Here is a 14,787-nt window from a genome sequence, read left to right on the forward strand (position 1 = left end):
TCAGTGACCTCTTTAAAAAAGTTTTCATTGTCCTCGGCTTCAAAGATAGTTGGATAAAGTTCAACAGCCCATAACAAATGATGCCCATCAGTGACAACTTTTTGTTCATATGACTTTTGAAAATGTGCAACAACGGCACCACTAATGTCTTCCCGCGTCTGAAAATACTTTCCCTCCACATCATATATTTCCCAAATAGAGTTGATATTGCACCGATGGTTCGCATATTGATGTAAAAATTTAGTATTACCATCTCCTTCCTTTATCCAAATTGCCCGACTCTTCAAACGCCAAGAGGCTTCAATAGCAGAAAGTATATCCTTTTTTTATATCCAGTGTATATATATGAGATCTAATGTCCTCATGAAGTGAATGCATGGACATTCGAGGTAGTAGGGAATCCAATTCACATTGAATATCCTTAAGATCCTTCTAATGGGCCTAGGCCTTTTGCCTTTGCCATATTTTGACATTCCGTCTAAGTACATCCAACTTAGCCAAAATATGTTCCATAGGGGAAAGCCCTAATGTGAGGGACTTGGCCCATATCATGTGAACAAAATCATTGAACTCCTGATCATCAAGCCAAGTACGCTTGAATTTAAATGGCATACCATACCTGTGAATCCCCACCCTCTAATGTAGAAAAATAGGCCAATGATCAGAGAAAAAATTGCTTATGACATTTGAATATACATTGCCCAGATGATCCATCAAAGTCTCAAGTAGTATGAAATAGTCCAGCGCTTTCACAATATATGCCTCCCCCTTGCTACCGTTTTCCTAGGTCGGGACAAGCATTCATGGACAAATATCAATAAAGCTATGTTCAATAATTGCCTCACGGATCATACCTGTGATTGAATCCACTTTTCTAGTCTGCCCCCATACTTCATCCAATCCAACAGAATAGTTAAAATCCCCCGTGACAATCAGAGAAGATAGGTTCATAATACCATAATCGAACAGTGGCTACTAGAAAACCATCATGTTCCTATATGGGCCATATGGGTTCAGAATATGTATGTAGTCTGGTTTTCCACAGAAGTATGCCTCTATCAAGATTCCAGCAGAGCCAGAAAAAGCAGTAGCCCGAACCCAGTGTGGATCCCATAAAACCACAAGTCCACTAGATTTTTTAGTTGTAGTTGTAGAAGTAATGTACCAATGCGGAAACATTTTCTGGAAATATACAACAACATTAGAAACCAACTACATGGTTTCTTGTAATAAAATGACACACAGATGTATAGAGAGAAATAATTGCTTGAGAGCCATGAACTTTGAGGGGGTTCCCAAACCCTAGATGTTAAGTGATAGAATAGCAGTCATGGCACATCCCATGCGGGCATCCATGCTCCAAGGGCCTGAGTTGATGGGATATCGGTAATGTGAATGTCGACCTGAAAATTATCATTGGGGGAATGAGAAGTAATCTGTCTGGCATGACCCCTAAAGTGGTAGCTTCCACGGTTTCCTTTTTGTCGAACAGTAATGTTCCCCACCGAGGTGGGGCTAATATGGGTGGAAGTATTACTGAGAGGATTATGGATAGTAACAGACCAAATATTAAGGGTTTCCTATTTAGTAATGATTCCATATCACTAACGACATAATTGTTAGCTGAGGTCCGCGGCGTATTACGAGAGCTACTGCAAAGTCTGGGGGCTTGTGATTTAGGAACACGCGGGGGAGATGGAATATAGTTAAAAAATGAAGTGGATGGTACATCATGTGCTAGATATTACTTAGGGTTTGTTAGCACCTAAATCTGCCTTAGGCTGAAGGAAGGAAAAAAGTAGGGTAACCACAAACCACGCTCAGTCTGGTAGCTAGCCCTACCAAAACAGGAGAGGGCTCTCTCCGAGTCATGCTCAGTGAATATATAAGCAAGAAAGGTCTGAGATGACTTATAGTGAAATATTGACCTTAGGCTAGTAAGTGAATATGGATACAAGAAACGATTTTTGTGAATGACCGAACTTCTGGGATGGTATGGGACCAATAGTTAGCAAAGAACAGAGAATTTAATACAAAGGCACAGATTACTTCATGAGGCAAGGCAGACGGAAAGTGTAGTAATTTAGTTTGGAATAACGTGGAACAGAGAGATTGTTGAGGAGTGTGAAAAGGGCATAGGAACATGAATCCTTTTCAACAGAAGAAGAACACTGAACATGAAATTTTCCCACAGGCAGAGCAATAAAATTGAATTTTACCTAATCTCACTCAGAAAATTTCACTGGAAATGAACATGAATTGAATTATGAAACATAACGAAATACATATGAAAACATAAGAGACACATTTTCTACACTCACAACCACAAGAATCTCATGAAACAGAGCCGCTGCCTTTCATTAATTCTCTGTCAAAAATACATAGTGAAGAAACAAAGTTTCTTTCCCACAGTCTACCAGAAGTTACAAGCCAACCAACCCTTTGCAAATAACTGGCATACAATATATAGAATGTGTAAGGAAGAGATAGGATGCCCAAGGGTTGGGGAGTTACTCGAATCATTGCAAAATGCAGATGGAGAGCCAACCATCAGCTACAGGTGCAGCGCTACAAACATGACATTTGGCTTGGGTGACCGTTTGCCTTCCTTCGCCACGTGGATAGAAGCCAATCTGGAGAAAAAACATTTTAAATTCCGCCTTTGGTGCCAAAAAACTAAAGTGTAGATGAGCGGGCCCACTTGGAGAAGTCGCGAACCGAAATTTCGTGAAACAGAAGCAAATTGGGCAATTTTTCCTCTGTGCGCTGCGCTACTTTGGGGCCTGTTTAGGGGCACTTGCGGGTGTCCAAAATGTGCCCAAGTGGGCTTGTTGGAAAGCCTGTCCTGTCTACTTTCCAAATTCACTAGAATTTTTGAATTTGGTGCTCATTTTCCCCTCCAAATATTCATTCTCCCAAGACTGCTTCAAGTGTGTCAAAAAAGTGGCAGAGAGGCCATTTTTTGGTGTTTTTTGACCTTTTGGAGACTCATACCTTGCCAAAATTTATTTTCTAGACACCAGTAGTCGTGATTTTCCATGCTGAATCCAAAAATGCAAACCATTCTTCATTTGGAGCTCTATAATTTTAGCGCCGCCCGCACAGGGAGAAACACCCTGTATTTTGCCCAAAAATTTGTCATGTGACCAAAAATACCCCACAAATGCTCAAAATTTCTTGTCCAGGCACCAGTAGTCATGATTTTTCATGCTGAATCCAAAAATTCAAACCATTCCTCATTTGGAGTTCCATATTTTTAGCGCCACGCACTGGGCTTGAGGCGCGACGCATATAGCCTGTGCGTAGCAGTTTTGGAAGGAGGCTTTTGGAGGCCTTCCTGCTGTCCAAATCAGGTGCAGGATAGCTCATTAGAAAGGTCCTTGAGTCTACTTTCCAAAAAAACTATAATTTTTCAATTTGGAGTTCATTTGTCCTATCAAAAATCAAATCTCACAAGACTGGTTAAACTATGCCAAATGAGGCTGCGTAAAGGCAGAGTGCTGTTACAGTCAACTTTTGAATGCCTTACTCAACTCCAAATTGAGCTCAGGGTAGCTCATTGGAAATATATTTGTGTATAGTGAGTATTTCATGCATCAATAAAGTCATTGTGAAAACTTAGCTAGGGGAAAAGTTTATTTTCCCAAGGTCACTTTAGAGGTGCATCAATTCTCCCGAGGCAACTATATTTTTGAGATTTCTCCAAAACCATGACACCTGTGTAAAATGTGAAGGAGATTTTTCTTCCTTGGCATGTTTTGGACAAAAATGCTCTAGGTTTTCTCAAATTCATCTTTTATTACCCAGAAACCTCATTTGAGTGAAACCTATCCTGATGTGTGGAACAAGGGATTTGTCAAAATGAAGCGAAACGAAGGGGATAGGGAGTTTCTAAATTCTTGAGAAAATTTTGGGAAGTAGGTAGGGATGTCAGGAAGTAGGGGAAAGTGTAATCTCAGATATTGAGTGAGGGGAGGGGGTCAAAAAAGGCAGAACACAGGTCCAACCTAGAAAATTGCCAAGTTGTAGCAAGAAACTAGGGTTTGTGCGAAAGTGAGGAATTTGGGGGATCTCAGTGATGGGAAGTGTTTGATAAGGTACTTTAAGGATAGGGGAATGTGTATGAACATCAGGATACAAGTTTTGCTGATGATTTGGCTATCTAATAGAACTTGCCTTCAAAACCCTAGGAGAGGGAAATGACTTTACCTAGGCACAACTGAAGCATGAACAAGGTGTAAAATGACCCAGTGGGACTCGACATCATAATGAAGACTCTTTGAATGATGGTACACTCAGCTGAATGGTGACGTGGATTGACATTTGGACAACTTTGATAAGGGTAAAATCAAACCCTAGACCTAATGCCTAGTGACCAAATTTTGCTTGAAGACTCACTAAAATGACAAAATTTAACCTTGACACCTTAAAATCACTTTGTAAGAGCATGTTTGATCACTGGAGGAAGGTTGAAACGACTGACACTAACATTGGCTCCAATAGGGATGGCAGCTCCTTGGAGGTGCCAAGAACTGCGGATCTTTGGGTGAGCAGACAGTGCCTTCGTCCATTGGGTTATGGAGTCCATTATTCTGACAAACCAACATGACTCAATTTATTGACTGAAACTTGACTCAAACTGACTCAATGTGAACTGAAATGACTGAAAAACTTGACTCTATGCAAAAGGAAATGACTCATGACTGACTTAACGAAAACAAGAACTGACAAAACTTATTCAATGGCAGCAGTCCATCAAGATTCGATGGTTTCAAATCATGATGACAGCCACCTGCATACTAATGCAATATGTACAATCATGTGTAATGTGTCTTCCAATGTAACCAATCAAGTAGATGCCTTCTTGATTGATTCTCCAGATCAGATCTTCTGGTCAACAACAGATACTGGTAACTGGGCCTCCAAAAACATAATTGACCATGATCTCCTTCATCACTGAATACTGCAATAATGACCTTCACTGCTGACTGTAACAGATTTTCCATTGGATCATGAAAAACATGAAGATTGACCTCCTGCTGAAAAAACAAGGGGTCCATTTCTTGTGATGCTGATCTCTTTTCACAATATACTTCAGAAAAAGTATGCTCCTGGTCCTCAAAAAATTCTGAACAAGCAGATGAGTGGATTTCCTCTTCAAAGAACATTTCAAAACATGAAACATAGGAAGAAGAATCTGAAATGGCATCCTAAATGGTCGGATCTTCGGTAGTTTGAACATCTTGCAGGTTATCTTCATATGATATGACAGCCAGATTCTCATTACATTCATTAATCATAAGAAAAGAAACTTCAAATGCTTCGTGAAACTCAAGCATGACCTTTCTATCCTCTATCATAAATTCATCCAGAGAAAATTTTTCACCTACTTGAACAAAGACATCCTCTTGCTGTTCATGAATTGATTGAATTACATCGTTAGGAAGGTTGTGTTCTGATGAGAAGAGGGCACTTAGGTCTGTAACTCTCTCTTCTTCATTTGAGGCGGCCTCAACAATGCAATTCTCTTCTATGAGATCTGGAACAACATGTTTTTCCTCATCACAATCTGTTTCTCGATCTGGTTTATCATCATCATTTTCTGAGATTGGAACATCATTTTCCTACGTATCCTCATTTATTTCAACCATATCTGAAATAAAACTTCTTCTTTCCTCATTTTCGGCCATATGGAATGTTGGGCAATTTAATTGCTTAAATTGCTTTCATTAAATTATCAACCAGGGAAACTCGTAAGCTTGTGATGGTGCCAACAAAATATATGCAGGAGTAGGAAACTAACTCTATGTCTAACTAAATTATTTAAGATTCAATATAATATGCAAGGGAAGAGGCTCCTAATTAAGGAGGTCCTAGTTGTCCCTCCCTACAGTATCATAGAGAAATCATTGATTACATAAAACCAAAAACTTGAAATAAAGACAAGAGAATGAACTTTAATTGTTGTTCAGATTCAAAGAGAGAGAAAGACTAACTAAGTCTCTTGATTGTCCCCTCATATACTAATCCAAACTAAACTAAGATTCATTCATAAGCATAAGAAATGAAATAACTTGAAACATAAAAGCAAAAGAATGAATTTCAATTATCATGCAAATCAAATGGAGGGAGAGCCTAACTTAGACCCTTGGTTGTTCCCTCATATGCTAATAAGATTTTAATTTAAAACTCATTCATCAATCACAAACAAATCCTCAAACATCTAAGCAATGAAATAAGATCTATTATGAAATAAAATGTTCCTTTGATCCTTTTAGAGTGAGCTCAATTCTCCTAAGAACAAAGTGACAAGTTATTCCATAAATTCATATACTACATTAACACAATTTATATCTAAAACTATATAATTGAAATTTATGTAAACTGAAGCTTTATTCTATTCCATCATAAATTGGATACATGCTCCAAGAGTCCTCCCCTTGGAATGGAGGAGGTACTCCTATTTATACAATGGGATGAGATAACAAACTCATAATGATGATCCACTAATCTCTCTTTAGTTCCATACATTTCTCAACCATCTAGACACATAACCCCCTTTTGTCCTTGATCTTCTCCATGAGATCATGATCTTTTCCATGAGGCTTATCTTATCAAATTCGAATTTGATCATTCAAGGCCACATAAAGATGCCCTGGAAGCTTCCTTTGTACCTACACATGTCAACAAACTCATTCTAATTGTTAGGTATAAGTATAAGCATATTATTTTCTAAAGTTTAACCATAAATCCACTTTAAAATGTTAAGAATTAATAAACTTTGGAAAATCATAGTTATAACCCAATAATGAGGTAAATGTAATGATGTGGAGGTGGAATGGAGGTGACATGAAGGTAAAATGTGAAGATATTGGTGAATAATGGAGTGAGAATAAGGACAATTTTGAAGCCCAACATACCCCCAAACTAAAGGTATTGCATGTCCTCATGCAATCTATTACATTACTTTTTGGTACTTGAGCTTTGGCTTAAACTCTGCATGATATCATTTGCTTAACATTTGCAAAGCGTTATTTTGATGAACTACAACTTGGTTGGTTCTTGTGTTTCAACCATATTTTGTTTGTTGCATTCAATGTATGATCTTTGCATATTGATAATGTGATTTTTATTGCAGAGTATTTTTGTTGGAATGCATCATGGTTGGTTCTTGTGTAACAACCATGATTGTGTTGGCATCCAATTAACTTTTAAATACTTTTGAAAAAGCCATTTGTATGCTCATGTAATAGTGAATATATTTTGAAGGTAAGTGGGGTTTAGAATGTGATATATGAATGTGGATGTTATATGAATGTGACAAAGTATGTATGTAAATGTATCCTTCCTCTTAAATGGATAGTTTGGGCAGTTATGTGAAATGAGGAAAGGAAGGGGAAAGGAAGTAAAGTTTCTTTCCAAAAATTATTATTCTAACTTTTCAAGGAATTTAATGGTTAAAAGTTAGAAAATATCATACCTTAACTTACCCTTCCAAAAATGGATGAGAGTTTTGCACGTGTGGCTACAAAAACTGTTGTTCATAGTCTTCTTTACTTGGTTGTGAAAATGGTGGATGAAATCGAAAAAGCGAATCTTTTATTGTTGCTGCATCTGTTGTTGAATCTGTTGTTGGATCTTCTGCTAAATGTTCGGAATCTGCTGCTAAATGCGGCTGAAAATGTATAAGGCTTGGAAGGTATACAAAATATAGAAGTTACATTTCCCCCCTAGCCTTATTTATTGACTTGTCCTCAAGTGATGACAAACTGAAAAACAATGAAAGGAAATTGGCTTCATCTGCTACAAAATATGGGTCTTCAAGTCTTCAATGCTTCATGGCACAAATCTTACTATATGATTAAATGTGTCGATGTCGAACATAGCAAGAAGTTGTTGACTTAGTGGCCGTTAATGAATGCCCCTAGCCAACACAAGAGCTCCCACCATTGATTCCAATGGGAGTCAAGATGCCTAACACATCTTGGTAGGTAAGAATAAATTTTTCGTGGTCGAGTCACCTACAAGATCCAACGAACAAGGGATATTAATGTACTCCCATTGTTCATTGGCAAGAGTACTTGCCATTAAGGCATGCAAGCCTCTAGGTGTTTTTTCAATGATACTTAGACTCGAGGACTTTGACTCAAGTAGGGTTTTATTGGCGGAAATGAATGGTAATGACAAGGAAAATGGCAATAAGCTTGTAAGGAATGGATGTAAGGAAATGCATGGTGTATGAATAAGAACTCTTGCTGTGAAAAATGGATATGGAAATGCCATGCTTACAATTGGTGGAATTCAAAATCTTTTTCAGAAAGGGAGGTGCAAGGTAGTGGTTGTGGAGATGGATTTGTCCTCAGAATTTTTCATGAATTTAGTCTTTGGAAGACTAATTGTAGTCACAATGCAATCTCCTTAATGATCACTTTATTATCCTGTAACCTGTAAAAAAAACTTGGCAGAAAGAAAACATAAGTTTGTTCAAGAAGAATTGCGCATTTCCTTCATGATTCTTATGCAAAAATTTCATACCAAATAAAATAGATTTAAGAAAAATCAAAGTGTTGAAAGTAACTCAATTCATGATATCAATTTCAATCCATTCTTAAAAACAACCATGAAAAATAATACCCCCTGTTTGTGTCAATTTAATTCATGAAATGTGCTCGGCAAAAATATCGACATTAGAAATATCTGTTGTGTTCTGCATATTAGTATGTCAAATAAAAGCGTTCAACAGAAAGATGTTATGAGTTAAATGCCAACTTGAAGCTATCGAAACAAGAATCCTCCAATGTTTGATAAATCGATTTTTGAAATTTGTTTCCAAGTATTCCTTTTTTTTCAAATCTGTGTGAATTTTGTGAACTTTTATTTTTTAGTTTTTTTGTTATATTTTTTATTTTTTTGTTTTGTTATTATTATTATTATTATTATTATTATTTTAAACAACAAATTTTAAAAAGAAAATATCAAAAGTAATAAATAAATGAAAACATAATTTTTTCAATGTGTAATTTGGCCTAGAAGTTTCTAGCAAAAAATTTAGCTATTATGCTCAAAAAGATTTTCCCTACAATCATATCAAAAAACCAAGTTGGTTTCATGAAGCATCGATAAATCATAGACAACATCATTCTTGTTCATGAGGCGATTAATTCAAGAAAGAAATGGGGTTAGCTGGGTATGATTACCAAACTTGACATGGAAAACACCTTCAATAGAATCCATCACTCCTTTTTATTCTCGGTGATGGAAAAGTTGGGTTTCTGCAATGAGTTCATAAATTGGACTAGAGATTGTATTGGAAGCCTGTGGACAAATCCTTTAGTAAATGGACTCCCCTGTAATCTCTTCTCCACGTCTAGTGGTTTGAGGCAGGCTTTCAATACAAGCTCCTAGTAGTAGAAACCTTAATATATTAGTGGCAGAAAACTTAATAAGGAACCTAGAGATGGGAAGAAGGGAAGAGAAGGGAGAATATGAGGAGTAAGTATAGAAAACAACAATAAATATGTGTATCATTCCCAGTTTACTGACGATACATTGTTGTTAGGGGGAGCCTCCAAAATTATTGCTTGGCGATTCAAACATTCGCATTGCCGCGTGGAATGGATATCGGAACCTCGATATAGAGGGCGACTCCCAACTTGTGATAGAAATGTTACGGAAACTACAGGGGGGAAAAACCTGGGACCACGTTGCAAAGAGCTGGAGGACGGCTGCGATTATACAGGATATCCAAGGTCTGATGAGGCTGATCGACTATATTACAATCAATCATGTTTTACGACGGGGCAATAGGGCGGCCGATTACTTAGCCGATTGGGCATGTGGGGGATCGAATAGGGTGTTGGATGGCAGTTGGGCTGTATTACAGGAGGAGACGCAGTGGGCTAAGTTGGCAACCATCTTACGGCAAGACAATCATGAGGCGAGTGGGTTTGATAGGACTGCTTAGCTACATCCCTATTCTGATTATGCAAGGAAACGACAGGCGCATTTATGATAACATTGGAGGTCTGAAGAATAGAGGTGTTAAAATTTCAATATGGCGGTATGAGTATCTGCAGGCATGCCAAGACATGCTCATCCCAAGGACGAATGTAGGGCAGGTACAGAGGTGGGAGAGCGGTGGCGTCAGGAGGACAGGGATCGTATCACATCAAGATCCAAGCCCTGAAACGTGTAATAACGAGCAGGCTTGGAAGATAACTAACACTGACGTGGGAAGGTGGTCGCGCGGGGTTATAATGCTGCATGGACGAGTTATGAGTATGCATAATGGTAGATGGAGAACGGAAGCTCTCATACCTGTGTCTAGCCGATCGGGAGTAAGGTTCAATTCTACCTTGCATACAAGACGAGAGAGGGAAGGAGGTCTAGTGATATTGTTGGAACAGAGTCGGGTGGACTGGTTGCAACAGATTACGAAATTGTTGCGTAACGTTATGGCAGCTAATCCAGCCCGAAGTGAAGGTCGGAGAACACGTAGTCAGGGAGTAACTATGGAAGAGAAAGGGAAGCAGGTGGCTGATGAATCTTTGCCTCCCATTTACCTGGACCTACCAGAAGATTCGGAAGAGCCTGAAGTGGATATTCGTGAGTTTTTTGCAGAGGATCAACAGCGGCCGACCTCGGGAGGAAAGGTTGGAAAGTGGCTGAGACATTTGGCTCCGGAGGGAGCCAGGGACGATACGGAGGTTGACTCGGAGGATGCTGAAGAGGATGATGATGGACGGCGAGGTAGAGGTCGAGGGCGACGGGGGCGAGGAAGAGTGCGGGGTAGAGGGAAGATTGCAGGGTGTGGAGGGAACCGAGCTTATGAGGATGGCTCAGGCAGTGGGGTTCGTGGTCGGCCGAGGGGCAAAAAGGATATGTGGAGGAAATTACAGGAGGCAAAGGCAGCCTACACCAATGAAACCAATTATAAAATTCGGAGGATTATAGAGCAGTTAGAAGAAGAGGCAATGCAGGATCAATCTGACCCTGAGATGGCAGATTGGGAGACTTTTCTCCCTGACCCAGGACATACTAGAGGGAGGATGTCCCTTTATAAGCAGTCACTGCATGTATATTGGGGTATGAAACGTTTACTTGCAAAGGCCCTGGAACAAGTAGCTGTTGAAATGGTGGAGCTAGCTCAAGGAGTGCCTACCCTTAAAAGAGAACTGAAGAATATACAAATGACTCTTCTCATGCAGGATAGGAAGATGGACCAGCTGATCCAGTTGTTCAAAGAAAGTGGAATAGCGGTTAAGACAGAAAATGAAGCCAAGAGTGGTACCATGAAGCAGTAGCCAATGCAGCTGTTGACAAGAGGTTTTTACATGCAATTTTTTGCCATTTTGAGATATTAGATGTTTTTGTTTACAGTGCTGAACAGTATGGTTATATTCCCAGTTGTAACTAGTATGTTTTTACGTAGAATAGAGGGGTTTTTAGTATGGTTTGATAAACTGAACATATACTTCTTCTGGATGGCGGTTATATACTTTCGAAGGCCACCCGGTTTCCCTGTTGGGCAGGTGGCAACCTGTATATGTACATAGTTTTATTATAGTAATAGAATTCTACCTCAGCTTACAAAAAAAAAAAAAAAAAACATAATTTTTTTATTTTTTTATGTTGATTTTATTTATTTATTTAGATTTTTTTAAACAACAAATTAAAAAACATAAAATCTTTAATTTATTATTTAAGTTGAGATTTTTTTAAGTTGTAAAATCAACAATTTTTTTTATTAAAACCTAATAAAGAAAATTTCTAAAAACTAAAATGAAGGTTTTTTTTTAATTAATGGGTTGTCTTCCAAACTCATCAACATTTTTGTTTGATTTTTTTTTTGTTTTTAATTTGTTTTGTATTGTTATTAAAAATAAAAATAAGAAAATCACAAGAAAATTGTTTTGTGTTGTTTTGATTTTTTTTTTAATTAGTATTTTGTTTTTTTAACCATAAGAAATAAAAATCTAAACAATATATTAAAGAAAGAAAAAGAAACATGAAATGGTAAATGATATATAAGAATAAAAATAATAATTAAAAAATGGAAATCTAAATACGCATATATCGTATGCCTGGGATTTTATTCTTACTGAGATTAGTCTTCCCTTTCATCGACAGAAAGTGTCGAGCGAATGCGTGGAAATGGTGGCAACCAACCCATCAGAACTGACGTGCCTTTTAATGTTCATGATTTTCCTCATGTGACCTTGTCCTGTAGAGACTTCATCAGAAAAAAAGTAATCTAGTCTATGAGAAAACAATTTGATAGTTCTAGTTTCATTTTCTAACATAGAAAACATGACTTAGCAAAATCACTGTTAAGATCTGGACCAACTATTGAATAAGACTACATAATCCAATAGAACCCCAACACCAATCCAGTACCAGTACACATATGGAAATAAACCCCGAGATTTGAGCAATAGTACTCCTAAAGTCTCATTACCAACACGCTTATGCCACGAATGCCCCAAAAATTCATTCACGCTAACAGTATTCTGACTACCCCTTTTCTCTCTGGACATTTAAAGCTGAGAGATTCAAAGAAGTCGAGCACGTCTTCTCGAGGTCCTTGATACACAATTTGACCTTCTGATAGAAGAATAATGTCATCAAACAATTCGAATGTTTCGGGAGCAGGCTGCAAGAGCAAGATGACGGTGGTGCCATCTAACGCATGCACGGATTGACGCAGGTACCTAATAATCTGGAAAGTTGTGGAGCTGTCTAAACCCGTAGATATATCATCCATAATATATATTCTCTGATCTCCTCAGTTCTCCAGAGGCCTGCGTTCTGTGACCAGAGGCCTGCATTCTGTGAAGAAGGCAGACAACAGAATATCTATTATCACCCTCTTTCCCACACAATCTCAGATCTAATGTACTCTACTCTACAGCATCATCTTCTCCCTGTGGCCTCACGGGACTGAAAGCAGGGCTTCTTAGAGACCGCAATCTGAAAAAAAACAAGGAGAATGAGAGCGGTTGTGCTCATCATAAATCTGTGCAGGCAGCCACATGTGGAACTGGATCAACTCCTCGCTGTAAAGAAAACATGCATGCGAAATGAATGCTCATACATCGAATTAGCCCACATCCTGTGATTCAAAGGTTCGTTAAACATGATTAGCTAGCATCCGGTGATTCAAAGGCATGCAATATATCAGGCATACACACAATAAAATCAATCAACAGCGCAAAACAAAATCGGCTATACCAACACATCCAAAAGAAATTCATATCTTCAGTGCTGGCAACTATGACTCTGCCTCCTCTGTTTTATAAATTCCATTTTGATTTGCAAAAATATGCATGCGAGCCCATACTAATAATGTGTTATGCATGCAACAAAATAGAGTTAGATTACTGCACTGTTTCCATACTGTTTATGCCACGATACATGCGACTATACCTATGAATCTTATCGCCAAGCCGCATATTTGTTAAACTCATGTCATCTGATCCTTAGAGTTATTGCTTCTGGAGTTTTTCGGCGTTTTTACCTGGCTATTGACGAGCACTGAGGAGTGTTAAATGGCGCTCCGAGTCCCTATGACTGCATTTGGCTGACTGGTGGCAAGAGCAGGTACATTAGTCATTAAATATCAACAATGTTTCAACACAACTCATGGTTTGCTAAGTAAATCCCGCCATTACCTGAGTTATCCCGTGATCTCATGATCACTTTGCATTGTATTCGGGCGTTTTACCTTCTTATTTCTCCACAGACCGGCTTCAGTTTCTTCTTTGCTTGCGACTGTGCAGCTCTCAACACAACACTCTGAGCTGTTTGGCACTTCTTGAGAAAATGGTCTGAAATACTGGAATCTAAATCTTGGAACGATCCAAGTCTGATGGAGTTTGCCTTTCAATCTGTGACCTGTGTTGACGAATGGTTTAGCCCATACCCACATTGCCAAAGCAAAAGGTATGACCACGGGCCACAGAGGGAGGAGAAACCACCATGTTGCGAAAGGTGTTGAGCAGAATCCCCGAAGCAAAAAAACGTACATGAAGTGATGAAAGCACGTCTACAATATGAGCTAGGAAAACGTAGTCTGGCACTTCCTCCACTTGTCCTACACTTATAGAGCGATGTACATCCCATGATTTTGAGTTGAGTGTAAAGGGGCATAAAAAGGAAAAAATTGGTGTCCATTTCAGTGTGATGCAGAGTATGATACGAAGGAGTATATATAAGATATTTGAGTGTGGGTAGCCAACGGAAGATCGTATCTGGCATGATTTCCACATTGGTGTGGCCCATATATTTGAGAAAATGAAATAGAAAACAGTAAAGGTAGATCATGCCCATTGATGCACCTCCCATCCATTAGGCTCCCACAATGGGAACTGCCATGATGTTCGTCAGCCCAAAATGCTCTAAAAAGGTAGCCATCCCAACTGTTTGAGGTTGCAAAACCATCGCAGTGTGATGTAGGGAATGATACCGCTGGAAGAGGATATCCTTGTGAAATGCACGATGTACCCAATAATACAAGGCCTCAGTTGGCCCCATGTGCAAAATCGCAAGGAAAATCAGCCCTCCTGCGTTCCACGCAGGCATGTCACGGAGAAATGGTAAGAAATGATGCGCCGCAGTAGCCATGAACGCCTGAGAAATGTAAGCAACAGGATGTGCAAGCACCAATTATCAGCCTCCTTGCCCCATACATGTTGGTGTGCACAGCTTTGGCAATCACGAGATCATACAGGACGTAAGGCAACACACTGTGAAAATTTGAAGAATTTTGTTCTGCTTTTATTCTTCTGA

Source organism: Pinus tabuliformis, chromosome X (genome assembly GCF_031772625.1).
Source record: "Pinus tabuliformis cultivar Carrire ecotype Pingquan chromosome X, CPIR1, whole genome shotgun sequence".
Classification (NCBI taxonomy): domain Eukaryota; kingdom Viridiplantae; phylum Streptophyta; class Pinopsida; order Pinales; family Pinaceae; genus Pinus; species Pinus tabuliformis.